This window comes from Microcaecilia unicolor, chromosome 9 (assembly GCF_901765095.1).
Source record: "Microcaecilia unicolor chromosome 9, aMicUni1.1, whole genome shotgun sequence".
In the NCBI taxonomy this organism is placed as follows: domain Eukaryota; kingdom Metazoa; phylum Chordata; class Amphibia; order Gymnophiona; family Siphonopidae; genus Microcaecilia; species Microcaecilia unicolor.
The window spans coordinates 136,002,370-136,016,887 of NC_044039.1; the positions used below are offsets into that span (position 1 = coordinate 136,002,370).

General features: G+C 42.9%; 1 protein-coding gene across 3 annotated transcripts in view; it reads left to right on the plus strand.

Moving 5' to 3' along the window:
• Window positions 1-14,518, plus strand: part of RGS6 (regulator of G protein signaling 6) — a 495,104-nt gene that overhangs the window by 167,846 nt on the left and 312,740 nt on the right. Inside the window, exon 1 of one of the 3 annotated variants that reach the window (XM_030214494.1) lies at window positions 9,510-9,590. The exons of the other annotated variants lie outside the window; for them this stretch is intronic. The gene's annotated coding sequence lies outside the window, so the exon portion shown is untranslated. Of the gene's footprint in view, window positions 1-9,509; window positions 9,591-14,518 lie in introns of those variants that run through there. 3 annotated transcript variants of the gene reach the window in all.

Sequence of the window (14,518 nt, forward strand, 5' to 3'; positions counted from 1 at the left end):
GAGGTTCATTCCTGTCTTGGTATGCGCAAAACTAACCCACTTGGAGAAATTGTCCCTGAACATAAACCAAAGAATAAAGATGGAGGGGCCCTGCATATGCTTCTTCTCTTAACAAGTACTCACAGCCACTACAACTCTAAGAGTTCTGACTTATAAAGGCAAGCTATACCATTGCAGCCATGGATATCTAACTAGATGGTATATACCCCGTCTCTACTTTGACTTGGTATGATCCTAGTGAGGGTCCTGCAAAGATCCTTACATATTTTTCTATGCTTCTGTGTTTTCTGTGTTTCCATTTTTAATGCTTTGGATATTTTGTGACTTTTCAATCATTCCAATGAATTTAAGTTCTTAATTTTCTGGAAATTCCAACTGGTCCATAAGCATCTTTAAGAAAAACAGAGGGATGAAATTTGCTTTCTTAACAGTTCCACACTTTTCTGAATAACAGCTGTGCTACACTTCATGGTGTGCGCTGTTAACTTTGTAATCATCTGTGTAGAACTGGGTGCAGTGTCTCTTTTCCCCATATTTCCACGTTCTCTTCCATTTTTACCTAATTTGGAGTTTCAACTTGAAAGGCCCTCCTGGGAGCCGTTCCTCTCATTATGCCCTTTGCTCTGGATATGTTAAAAATTCTTTACTCCTGTCATTATACCCTTTGCTCTGGATGTGTTAAAAATTCTTTACTCAGAGACTCCACTAGCTACAGGGAACTGGATTTCATCCCAGGGCATTTAGGGCAACACTGAGGCTGGCAGCCAAGGAAGATAAAGGCCCTTCAGCCGTCTCTTACAGTCCTCTGAAGGTTTGCTAATATTCAGACAATCAACAATCTGTGATCGCAAATGAAGGAGAAAATGAAAATGTTAATTTAAGCATGGTAAATTAGGTTAATGAACCCATTCTGTTCTTCTACTTTGTGCTTTTCATTTAATTGGAATCAGCCTTTCCAGAAACGAAGTCTCATGCTGAGCTTGAATGAAGGCAAAGCATGAATGTGGACACACCGCATTATATATCTGCAACAGCACAGAGTTGTGTCAGAATTAGGGATATATTTTATTTTATGTGCAGATTCGTCTTCAGGAAAAAAAATAATATTAGTGAATTCACGATTCATTCATTTCCAAAGCTTGAAAAATGTATCCAAACGTACCTGATGGGAATAAAATGCCACCTCCTTCCCAATAATTTATTTTGGTGAGGAAATGGTGAGAGTACATACTATAAATTCATTTATTTCCTGGGGAGTACAAATGCCACTTGACCCCCATATAGCCCTTTCTCTCCTGCTCCTCCATTTCCCATCTGCCTCACCCAGGTGCATTCCACTTTCTGTCATCCTCCATCTCTACCCATTTACTCTCCCTCTGCTTTTCAGCTCCTTATCCTTCAATCCCTCTTTCTATATCTTCTCCACTCTCCTTCCTCATACTGTCTATTTTCTTCTTTCCCGGTCTCCTAGCTCTTCCACTTCTCCTTTGCTTCTTTGAAGTCTCACTATTGCAACTTTCTCTGTCCTATGGGGCCCCTACTAGAGCTGAAGATGTGTTCTTTTCTACAGGGGTTTAAAAAGTGGGCTGCTCTTGCCAGGTCCAAACAACTCAAAGACCTTTTTGTTTCACTTCTGCTATTTGGGAAAAGGCGATATGTAGGTGTAAGGTAGAAACAGAAATGGCAGATTTATAGGAAGATATCAAGTTTACAGAACAGAAGACATGTCAAACTGGGTCAACCAATAGTCCATCGAACCTACCTAGCATCCTGTTCCTGACAGAGACTAGTCTGAGTTATTTGCAAATACCTGGCAAATCCCAAATAGGGAAGCCCATTGCATGCTACTCACTTCCAAAAGTGGGAGATGGCGCCCCTAAGGTTATCTGGTGAAATAATACTTAACGGACCTAGCCTTTTGAAAGTTGTCCAAACGTTTTTTTATAGACTCAGCAAAATTACTAGCATTGACCATGTTGTCTGGCAGCAAATTCCATTAACCTAATTATGTGTTGATTGAAAAAATATTTTCTAATAATTGTTTAAAGTCTCCTGCTATTTAGTTTCATGGCATGCCTCTCAATCCTACCACTATTACAGTAAGTAGCCATTCCTTATCAATGGGTGTGATCGTATGTGATGATCTTAAGGTGACCAAACAGGTAGAAAAGGCGACAGTGAAAGCTAGAAGGATACTTGAGTGCATAGAGAGAGGAATGGCCACTAGGAAAAAGGAGGTGATGATGCTCCTGTATAAGACTCCGGTGAGATCTCATTTAGAATATTGTGGTACAATTCTGGAGACCACACCTTCAAAAAGATATAAACAGGATGGAATTGATCCAGAGGGAGGCTACTAAAATGGTCAGTGGTCTCCTTCCTAAAGCATAAGAGAACAGACTTAAAGATCTCAATATGTATATTCTGGAGGAAAGGCAGGAAAGGGGAGGTATGATAAACACTTGCATGGTATAAATATACAGGAGGCGGGTCTCTTTCAATTGAAAGGAAGTTCTGGAATGGGGGGGGAGGAGGCATAGGATGAAGGTGAAAGGGGCAGTGGCATAGCTAGGTGGGGCGCAGGGGGGAGCAGTCGCTCCTCTAAACAGATATTTTGAAAAAATGGTGCCTATGTGCCACATGCAAAATCTCCCCCCCCCCCCTTCGCGAGTCTTGCATCTGTTGTTCTCCTGTCCGCTCTCTCTCCCGTCCGCAACGCGTGGTCTTTCTTACTTCCCTGACATCTTCTCCCTCCGGCACTGGCGATTGACACAGTCAGCTGTTTGCCAGCGTCGTTTCCTCAGACGCGTCCCACCTCTGCGGAAAACAGGAAGTTGCTTAGAGTGGGCGGGACGCTCCTGAGGAGAGGCCCCGACGTTGGCAAACAGCTGACTGTGAATCGCCAGTGCAGCAGGAGGGAAAGGGCTTTGGGGAAGTAAAAATAACCATGAGACAGGAGAGAGCGGGCTGAAGAGAGGGAGGTGGGGGGTGGAGAAGGGAGAAAAAGCTGGCCAAGAAAGTCAGTCGGTCGGTGGGTAGGGGGTGGAGAAGGGAGAAAAAGCTTAATAGACAGGAGTGGAAGTGAGCCATCTAGTCCACTGTAAGCATGGAAGCCAGTTTGGTTGATTTGTTTCCACTCCCCCACGCAGCCATCATTGCCATTCACGTGAGTGGAGGAGTGGCCTAGTGGTTAGGGTGGTGGACTTTGGTCCTGGGGAACTGAGGAACTGAGTTCAATTCCCACTTCAGGCACAGGCAGCTCCTTGTGACTCTGGGCAAGTCACTTAACCTTCCATTGCCCCATGTAAGCCGCATTGAGCCTGCCATGAGTGGGAAAGCGCGGGGTACAAATGTAACAAAAAAAAAATAAAAAAAGCAAGCCAAACGTATGAGCAGCTGTGTATCCATGCTGTCATTCTTTATTGTTGGTCCATGTCTGTAACAAGTCTAAAGTTGTTTCAGTTGGATAGGCAGTGCCTTAAAAGTTGGATGAGAAATGTAGATGTAGTAACAATTGAATATCACTAAAACAGCTTCAAAAATTATTGTAGCTGGTAGAAACTTCAATTATAAACTCTATAGTTTGATTTTTCTTCACTGTGCTTCTATACAATACAGATATTCAGATTTCAGTGAGGATATCCTGTTTTCTAATGGGTTTATCATCTTAACTGTTGTTGTAATCTGCCGTGGGAAGACAGAATATATTGAAATTAAATGGAAGTAGAATTAAACTCTCCTTTCATTGGGGTACATGAAATCACATTTTCATGTTTTGTAGTTTACCTTTTAGGTACACAAATGGATTATTCTGTTTTGAACATGTTTCAGGGGCAAGTGGTTTTATAAGTCAAAATAAATATTTTGTTTCATGCAGATTTCTTTTGCTTAAACATGAATGGGTTATAAATCCCTAATGCAGTCCATTTGGTTTTCTTATATTTTGTTCTTGTGATGACTTATACTGTGTCAAAACTAAACACTCTTTATTTGGTCGATAATAAAAGGAATACTATCCACCCTAAAAAGTTGTTTTGTGGCTGTACATGAGAAATTGTGGTATTGAATAAATAAGTGTATGTTTATGTCCCTAGTCAAGAAATCCAGTTAATCATTTAACATTAGTGGAACATAGCCACAGAGGCATGGTATGGTCGCATTTTTAATATGGTAATACTAGGGCCCAGCTAAGGAACAGGTTATTTTGAGTTAGTCTTCACTGGACCAAACTTGCTTCCCTTGTGCCATCACTATCTAGCAGGATACGTGGAGGTGGATTATCGACCAGGGACGCCCATCTCTAAGGGCACCCATCTCTGAGGATGGCGCCGCAAAGGGGCGGGGCCGACCGTATTATCGAACGAGATGGGCGTCCATCTTTCATTTCGATAATACGGTTGGGGACGCCCAAATCTCAACATTTAGGTCAACATTAAAGATGGTCGACCTAAATGCTGAGATCACCGTTTTCGCCAATAATGGAAAACCAATGGCGCCCATCTAAAAAACGAACAAATCCAAGGCATTTGGTCATGGGAGGGGCCAGGATTCATAGTGCACTGGTCCCCCTCACATGCCAGGGCACCAACCGGGCACCCTAGGGGGCACTACAGTGGACTTCGCAAATTGGCCCCAGGTTCATAGCTCCTTACCTTCGGTGCTGAGTCCCCCAAAACCCACTCCCCACAACTATACATCACTACCATAGCCCTAAGGGATGAAGGGGGGCACCTACATGTGGGTACAGTGGGTTTCGGGTGGGTTTTGAAGGGCTCCCATTTTCCACCACAAGTGTAACAGGTGGGGGGGATGGGCCTGGGTCCGCCTGCCTGAAGAAGTCCACTGCACCCACTAAAACTGCTCCAGGGACCTGTATACTGCTGCGATGGACCTGAGTATGACATTTGAGGCTGGCAAAAAGAGTTTTTAAAGTTGTTTTTTTGAGGGTGGGAGGGGGTTAGTGACCACTGGGGGAGTCAGGGGAGGTGATCCCTGATTCCCTCCGGTGGTCATCTGGTCAGTTTGGGCACTTTTTTGGGACTTGGACCTGAAAAAAAAGGGACCAAATAAAGTGGACCAAATTCTCGCCAGGGACGCCCTTCTTTTTTCCATTATCAGCCGATTCTCTTAAGCACGCCCCGGTACGCCCCTGTCCCGCCTTCGCTACCCTTCCAACACGCCCCCAGGAACTTTGGCCATCCCGGCAATGAAAAGCAGTTGGAGCCGGCCAAAATCGGTTTTCCATTATAACGATTTTGCCGGCTTCAGGAGATAGCCGGCCATCTCACGATTTGTGTCGGAAGATAGCCAGCGATCTCCTTTCGAAAATAAGCTGGACAGTGTCTTAAAAGGTGGAGGATAAAGGATTTTGTTGTTGTTATTGTAATCTGCCATGGGAAGATAGAATATATTGAAATTAAATGAAAGTAGAATTAAACTCTCCTTTAATTGGGGCACATGAAATCACATTTTCATCTGTTTTGTAGTTTACCTTTTAGGTATGCAAATGGATTATTCTGTTTTGTTTCAACCTAATTCATGTTTAATGCAGGGTATAAATGTAATAAATAAATAGAGAGAAACTCTGAATGTTGAGCACCTGATTCTCATAACATGATGTCTGCTTTAGTGGCTTTGACCAGGAGAAAAAAAAATCTCTCCACAAATATAACACATGCTAGAGTGTCCCTATAACCAGCCCCTCCAAATGAAACACTGCAGAGCGCTGAAAGAGACAGGGAAAAGGTTAACATGGGGAGAGAGAAGGATTTAGTAAATGCTGGACAGGGATGGAGAAGGACACAGAGTCAATACTGGACAGGGAAGAGGGTAGGGGCATTGAAACACAAAGAGGCAGTGCTGGAGAAAGAAAAAAATGGGGACACAGGGGCACTACTGAAAAGGGGTGGAGATAGGGACACAGTGGCACTACTGGAAAGGGGGGAAGGAGATAGGGACACAGGGCACTACTGGAAAGGGGAGGAGATAGGGACACAGAGTAGAAAACAGTAGAAAAAGGTATTTTATTTCCAATTTGATATTAGGAATATGACAGTATTCAAAAATGCACATCTCCGATACCTTCAAATTAGCAACCCTGCAGGGGTCTGAGTGCATTTTCTTAAGTCATTTTGGATGTACTGCAGCACAGATTTTGATGGGTAGAATCAGGGACTGCAAATCCCACATGAATTTGGGATGTGAGTTCACACTAGGACTGGTTGAAAAATCTCCCTTCTGTAACTGGATCACTTGGCAGCTCTATACACAGCTATTTGATAGTGGGGACATAAAACGAAAGATCAGTGCCAAACAGACGTAGAGAAGGAAAAGAAAAAGACAAGAGGCGAGAGAAGAAATGTAAAGGCCAACCTGGAAAAGAATTTGTAAGGCTGACTCATGGAACATGGAAAAAAAGACTGGGACCAGCCAAATTCCCAGACAACAAAGGTAGAAAAAATATTTTTATTTAATACTTTGTAAGGACTGAGATGTACCTGCTTTGTAAAATGTACATTTTTTATATTTTTATTTTGCAAAGTACTGGAGAAAATGCATTTCTGTTTCTTTCTATTTTTTTTTTTACCAGTATTGCACTATTTATAGAGTCTGGCTTCATTGGGCAGAGAGGAGGGGGTTCTGTATTTCAGTTTTTGTTCTTGTTGTTGGTAGTGGTTTCTTTTGTTTTGGGTTTTTTTTTTTATGGTTCCCTATTTTGTATTAGATTGGAATATTGTCACAATTTGGGTTTCTGCCAGGTGCTTGTAACCTGGGTTGGCCGCTGTTGGAAACAGGATACTCAGCTAGATGGATCATTGGTCTGACCCAGTATGACTACTCTTATGTTATATAGATGAGGGTCTGTCCATGTTCTGCATGTGTGCCTGAGGTGAAGGATTCTGGTAGCATCTGTGTAGGAATGTGTAACAGTGCAGCTTCTTCCAGTTTCCCAATAGTAGGCTAATTGGTGCTGTAGAGCCCAGTTTAATATATTTAGCACTGTCTGTTCATAGGTAGGTTAGGGCTGTTATAGTATGGTAAGTTTTGTGTTCTAGGGCAGTGTTTCCGAAGTTGGTCCTGGAGTACACCCTTGCCAGTCAGGTTTTCAGGCTATCCACAATAAATATGCATGACATTGATTTGTATATACTGCCTCCATTACATGCAAATCTTTTTCATGCAGATTCATTGTAGACAGCCTGAAAACCTGAATGGCAAGGGGGTATTTCAGGACCACCTAGGGAAACATTTCTCTAGGTCCCACTGTAATATTTATAGCACTGTCTTTTTGTAGGTGGATTAGGGCTTGTTATGGTGTGGTAAGTTTTCAGTATAGGTTTTGGGTATCTTTTTGCAGGGGTTTGTGTTATTTCACAAAATGTCTAGCCCTGGGGCAAGGGCCGCCTTTGGTGGCCCTTGTCACCTAAAATAAAAATGCTGAGGACTAGTGTTCATCACATCCTGTAGAATCACCACACAAACAAATGCCCATCTGATTTAAACAAGGTGTCTAGCAGTGGAAGGAATGTGTGTGCTATTCCTGATGGTCACGATTTGAATATTTTTACTTTGTAGTTAAGAAGACAGGTTGCCTGCTCTGGCCAGTCCAGGGATCTCTTCTGCGTCCTGCCTCTTGATGTAACTTACTGTTTCCTTGTAGGCAGGACACAACAGAGACAGCCTGTATTAATCAGTGCCCGCTACAGCCCTGAGCAACAACACAGACACTGCTGTGTAGCTGACACCAACCGACACCTATTTTATAAAAGTCTGCTCCCCCTGAGATCAAAACCTGGCTACGCCTCTGGAAAGGGGATAGACTCAGAAGTAACCTGAGGAAATAGTTCTTCACAGAAAAGGTGATAAATGCATGGAACGACCTCCCAGTGGAAGTGGTGCAGATGAAAACAGTATCTGAATTCAAGAGAGCTTGGGACAAGGACATAGGATCTCTAAGGGAGTGGTAGGGAGAATAGATGGCATGGATGGGGCAAACTGGATAGGCCTATCTGGCTACATTTTTCTATATTTCTATGTTAATATGTCCTATACCACTCATTTACCCGCGTATAACCACGCCTCTTTTTGCCTCTGCACATTAGAGGTTTGGTACACATCATGACAGAATACACTTAGCGAGTTGTGGCCTAAATTCTAATCAGTGCCAATTAGTGCTCATTATTGCTTGTTAAGTACTGTTATCAGCGCTCATTAGCTTGTTAAGCCAATTAAGTTATGCACGGTGTTATAGAATCCACGCTGATATCGGCGCCTAAATCTAAGCACACTATATAGAATCCGGGGTATATGGGCCAATTTTCACTAGTTCAGTGCGTAACTCATATAAAAGCCACATGCCATTGTTAGAGTTTAAAGGTCTTTTGAACTACCAGCGGGCAACATATATTTGGGCTGAATCACACTTCTGAAGTCCTGGCCAAAACTAACATGTTGATCCTAGTTATACTTGCTTCGGAAGATGTACAAATGCATACAGGAGAATTACTTAAAATGTTGTATTCCTGTGCAAGGCTGGGAATACACACATACATTTTGGAGCACCCAAAGTGCATTCTGGCACAGTTTGGGTTTTTTTTTTTTAAACTTTAGCACAGAAGGATGTTTACTTCAGCTTTGGGCTGAAATAAAGATCCTATGTACTACTACTACTACTTAACATTTCTAGAGCACTACTAGGGTTACGCAGCGCTGTACAAATTAACAAATAAGGACAGTCCCTGCTCAGAAGAGCTTACAATCTAAAGGACGAAACAACTCACTCATCTGAGATGAAATGCAGCATTTTGCTGCAGTGGACTTGTGGCTAAAGTGGTAAGCCATCCCAACCTAAGGCTATCTGGCCAGAGGAACCTCAAGTCGCCAAACTCGAGCATCCCTCTTCCTGTCTCCATGGGCCAGGGAACCCCAAGTCATGGCACTCCTGACCCAGGCATCACTTGAAGTCAACCTGTCAAATAACCCAAGGTGCCCAGGGAGGGGGGTCAGTGGGAGTCCAGGGAAGGTCGGACTGGGTCAAGAAACTTTGACAGGCTGTTGGGTAGTCTGGCTAAACTTTTTAAAAATGTCTCTATTCCTGTCAGTGTGAGTCAGTTCTTGGGTGAATGTCTTCATAAAGGTGATTATAAATCCCAATAAATAAATGAAGAAAGAAATATTTTACTCCTGATACAGCAAACCATTTCAGATTACCATGGCAGTGTGTTCTCTTTTCTATCAATACTTATTAAAGCCCCAGTTCTCTTTTATATGCCATTAATTTAGTATATCAGGAGTACATTTATTTTCATTTTCTATGTCAGAACCCTGTGCGCTGAAGCTTAGAGCACTGTTCTAACACGTAACTTATTACTTCGAGCACAAATAGGCCCTTTTAATTAGGTTATGAAAACTTCATGTCACTAGTTTTCTATTAGTGAGAGAAGTTTATCATTTGCTACTGTGAATCTCATGGTGCAGTCTGATAGGTTAAATGCTCCCCAAGCCAAATAGTTAGAATGAATATCCTGCCTTCAGTTTCCTTTGAAGCTATTTATCCATGTCGCAGTTGCAACTCATCGATAAAACAGCAGGTCAGTATTCAAAAGGGAGCCTGTAAACATGTAAACCCACTGGCCAGGAATTTTCAATGCACTCTAAAGATAGTGCCAGTGAAAATTGCTCTATCCGCATGATGTCTTGGTGGAATGAGGGTGGAGCTGGGGTTTTTAATGCCTTGATAGATGGAGAGCAGAAATATTCCGCCCTCATATGTATAGCTAAGCGGTTAATTTTAAGCTATTCAGCAGTCTACAGGTATATTCTAAATGGCTCACTATCCATTTAGCACTACTAAATGTGTTTGTTTATCGACATTGAAAAAACCCCCAAAACCGCTGGCCACCCAAACTGGATATTAACCTACAGGGGTTTAGATTTTGTGTTTTTTTTTAAAGTCATTTGTAATGCATTGGTTTTTATACCTTCAGTTCATTGCCGTGACAGCCAACGTCCATGTAATTATTGTAAACTCCTGACTATTGCTACATAACTGCTGAGAATTAACTGTTCAGTACAGTACTGATAAACACAGTTTTGGCAGCTCATCATTTTATACTGTTTTTCCATGTGTACAGCCTGCTTTATAGGCCACGTGGATCCTTCGATGTACAGGAGTGCTTTACACACAGAAAAGGGTTTTGTAAAATTGTGCAAATGCTTATGTGCATAAAAAGTACACAAATGGGAAAAAATCAGTGGGACCAATTGAGTTTGATTGGATTTTGAAATTATCTTTGGTTGGAGAAATGAAACAACTTACGGACAAGAGACTGGGCCATTATGACCCCTCTTCTGTTCTATGGGCTCATTTTAATACCTTAACCCAGAATTCTGAAAGGTTTTGTGGGGATGGGATCAGGGAGGGGGTGGGAAGAGGAGATTCTAGTTTGGGGATGGGGCATTTAACACTTCAAGTTATACCTTTGTTATGATTCTAAGTGCACTTTGTGTAAGTTTGAAGATTATATTATTGTAATTTGCACTGGAAATATTGTACTCAAACCCATTTTGTTCAATAAAAATTTAATGTTAAAAAAAAGTACACAAATGGGAAGTGTGCACCCACTTTTATGCGATCTGCATGTGGACAATCCCGGGGTGTAGTTTGGGTGGAATGGAGGCAGGGCGATATATACGTATATCTTTGGATTCTATAAAGGTCACCCAAATTTGGCTGCTCAAAATTGAGCACTGATCTCAGGCCGACTCCCAAAATAATTAGTTAAGTGGCTCCAACAATTTTATTATTGGAGCTAACAAGCACTTATTTGGCACTAATTATAATTTGGGCGCCAAGTTGCCTATGCAGTGTTCTGTAACAATGTATTGCATGCAGCTTAAAAGGGGGCATGGGCATGGGTGGGTCAGGGGTATTCACAAAAGATGTGAGCAGTATTACAGAATAGTCAGGATTCATGCCCAATTTGCACCCCAGGATTTGTATCAGGTTTCAGCTGGCATAATTCCTCACACCCAAAGTTAAGTGCCAGATTCAGCTCCCAAAGTTGAGCACTGGGTTCGGCATTCAACCATATTCTATAATGAGTGCCCTCCTATGCACTACAGTCCCACGATCCTTAGTGGGCCCTTCCCAGTCTAACCTTGAAGGGCCCTGGTGGTCTAGCTGCTTCTTCGGGGGCAGGAAAGAACCACACTCTTTCCTTCCCACTACCGCTATTCTGCCCTGTGCTACCAAGTTTTCAAAATGGGTGCCGAGACTTCCCACAGTAGTCTCTTGGGTCTTGACAGTCACGCAAGACTGCCGCAAGGAGTCTCGGCAGCCATTTTTAAAACACAGTGGCGCTGGGCAGAATAGCAGCAGCAGGAAGGAAAGAATGTTGTTCTTTCCTGCCCCCACAGAGGCCACTACACCACCAGAGCCATTCAAGGTGTGACCGGGGAGGGCCTACTGCAGCTCAGGGGGCTGTTGTGTGCGGAGGCGGGGGGCATTCTCTGGACCCCCTAGAGACTCTGGGCCCTCGGGCACTGCCTGGTTGCCTGAATGGTCAGTCTGTCTATGTGTGCACTATTAGGTCAGACCTTGAAACCTATTTTCTAAAGGCCGCAGGCACCAAGTTGCCTTTGTACAATAGGCTTAAAACAGATGCTTTTTTGCACTTTTCACATAGGTGATAGTTTATAAAATCAGGTCCTCTTAACACACCTCCACACTGCTTATATTAAGAGCCAGTGGGGGCTGTTATAAAGTGGCATCTCCATAAGAATGATGGCAATCATTTGGTCTCTTCAATCACTGTATTTATTGGTGGAAGTAAACATTCCTGTTACCTTAAAGTCAGTGAAAAGAATTGGCTTTCTTAGGTACAGCATTCAATTTGAAACTGTGCTCAGATAAAGGACTTTGAGATAAATATTCAGCTGGTGACAGTCAGCGATTTTCGCACCTCCTCCTCCTGCTTCAATGCCAGGCCATGTCCAGGCACCAACACTGAATTTTTGGGTATGTGTGGCCACTGGCACTTAACTGGTTAAATGCCAATATTCAGCCTTAATCAGTTAAGATAAATTGGCTATTTACTGGTCCTATTTGGCTCCTACTCTGCCCCCGGACTGCCCACTGAACGGCAGATTTCCTCTTAGATCCAAGCAGACGCTTCTCCTGCTCGATTAAATTCTTTGCAATGGGCAATATATCAAATGCTGTTAAATAAATAAATAAATAAATTGCTTTGAGTATTGACCCTTTTAAGTCTAACTTGGATTGGGCCCATAAATTACCATTATAGAAACAGAGAAATAATTGAAGGTTTTCTGAGCTAAGAATTTTTTATCAGCTCATTTTGGTGGTAGTTTATCATTCATTTATCAAGAGCAATTATTAAGATGCAGCCTTAGGGCCAAATACGCATTTCACAGCTGGCACATAAATATTATAGCAATTTATTATGCTGTAGCGGAAAGTGTAGTTTAAAAGATTTGAATAATACAGAAGACTTAATGAGGATTAAAGTAAGGAGGTAGAAAAGCAACAGCATTATGAATCTAAAGGCTTTATATATAAAATAATTTCTTCTACTCTTTTCTTTCATTGTAGCATAGTGCTAGATATTTTGTAAACCAATATTTAGGGGGGCCCTTCCTGTTTCACTTTTACTAAGCCGTGTGCGTGTCTACGTGCACCCAACGCACGCCAAAATGGAGTTACAGCCCAGCTACCTTGTGGCTCTTGTGGTAATTTCATTTTTGACGTGTGTCCGATACGCACGTCTGAAAAATAAGTTTTATTTTCTCCCACATGTATCAGCCACGCACCAAGAGGCATTTGATGAACGTAGGTCATTACCACCTGGTTACCATGCGAGACTTTACCGCTAGGTCAGTGGCTGGCGGTAAGGTCTCAGACCCAAAATGGATGCGCGGCAATTTTGATTGTGCTGCACGTTCATTTTCAGCAAAAATTTTAAAAAGGCCTTTTTTACAGGCACGCTGAAAAATGGATCGGCGTGCACCCAAAACCCTTGCCTACACTACTGCAAGCCATTTTTAAGGCACCTTTGTAAAAGGACCCCTTAGTGATGCAAGGAGGGACATGAACTGTTGCACATTTTAGTGCACACTATTGTGAATTTTGTGTACTATTTTTTTTATACATGCAAATTAGCTGGGTAGAGTAAAGGAGGCCTCTATCATGTATGGATGATAGAGTAAAGGAGGGACAGGGGAGATATGGCACAGACATTTAAATACTTGAGGTATTAAATATAGAAACAAATCTTTTCTAGAGACAGGGAAATGGTAAAACTAGAAGACATGAATTGTGGTTGCGGGGTGGTAGACTTAGAAGTAATGTTAGGAAAATCTTTTTTTACGGAGAGGGTGGTCGATGCCTGGAATGCCCTCCCCAGGTGGTGTAGGCAAAAATGGTGATGGGAGGAACACAGAGGATCCCTAATTTTAAAAAGGATGGTATAAAATGCGAAACTTAAATGAAAGCATGTTTGTTGATATGTCAAGTGATGCTTAGATGGCGAATCCAGCTGTGAGGATCTAAGGCCAGTGCTGGGCAGACTTGTACATTCTTTGCTCCATATTTGTCAAGACAGCTTAGGATGGGCTAGAGAGAGCTTTGTTGGCAACTCCAGTAGTTGGAATGTAAGAACAGTGCTGGGCAGACTTCTAAGGTGTATGTCCCAGAAATGGCAAAGAAAGACCAGGATAAAGTATTTTATACCATATTCATTGTCATTTTAATCATGAATTGATAACAAGTGTGATTATTGGGCAGACTGGATGGACCATTCAGGTATTTATCTCCTATCATCTACTATGTTACTATCCAGATTATTTTCGAAGGAGAAGGGCAGCCATCTTCCAACACAAATCAGGAGATGGGCGCCCTTCTCGCAAGGCCGGCCAAATCGGTATAATCAAAAGTTGATTTTGGCTGGCTTCAACTGCTTTCCGTCGCAGGGACGGCCAAAGTTCAAGGGGGCGTGTCAGAAGTGTATGGAAGGCGGGATGGGGCGTGGTTAAGAGATGACTGTCCTCGGCCGATAATGGAAAAAAGAAGGGCGCCCCTGACGAGCATTTGGCTGACTTTACTTGGTCCCTTTTTGTTCACGACCAAGCCTTGAAAAGGTGCCCGAACTGACCAGATGACCACCGGAGGGAATCGGGGATCACCTCCCCTTACTCCCCCAGTGGTCACCAACCCCCTCCCACCCAAAAAAACAAATTAAAAAACATTTTTTTGCCAGCCTCTATGCCAGCCTCAAATGTCATACCCAGCTCCATCACAGCACTATGCAGGTCCCTGGAGCAGTTTTTAGTGGGTACTGCAGTGCAGTTCAGGCAGGCGGACCCAGGCCCATCCCCCCATACCTGTTACACTTGTGGTGGTAAATGGGAGCCCTCCAAAACCCCCTGCCAGCAAAGGTACCTGACGGCGGTGGGAGGAGGAGGGGGGTCGAATATGGCGGGGGAGGGTAGGCGGCAGGGG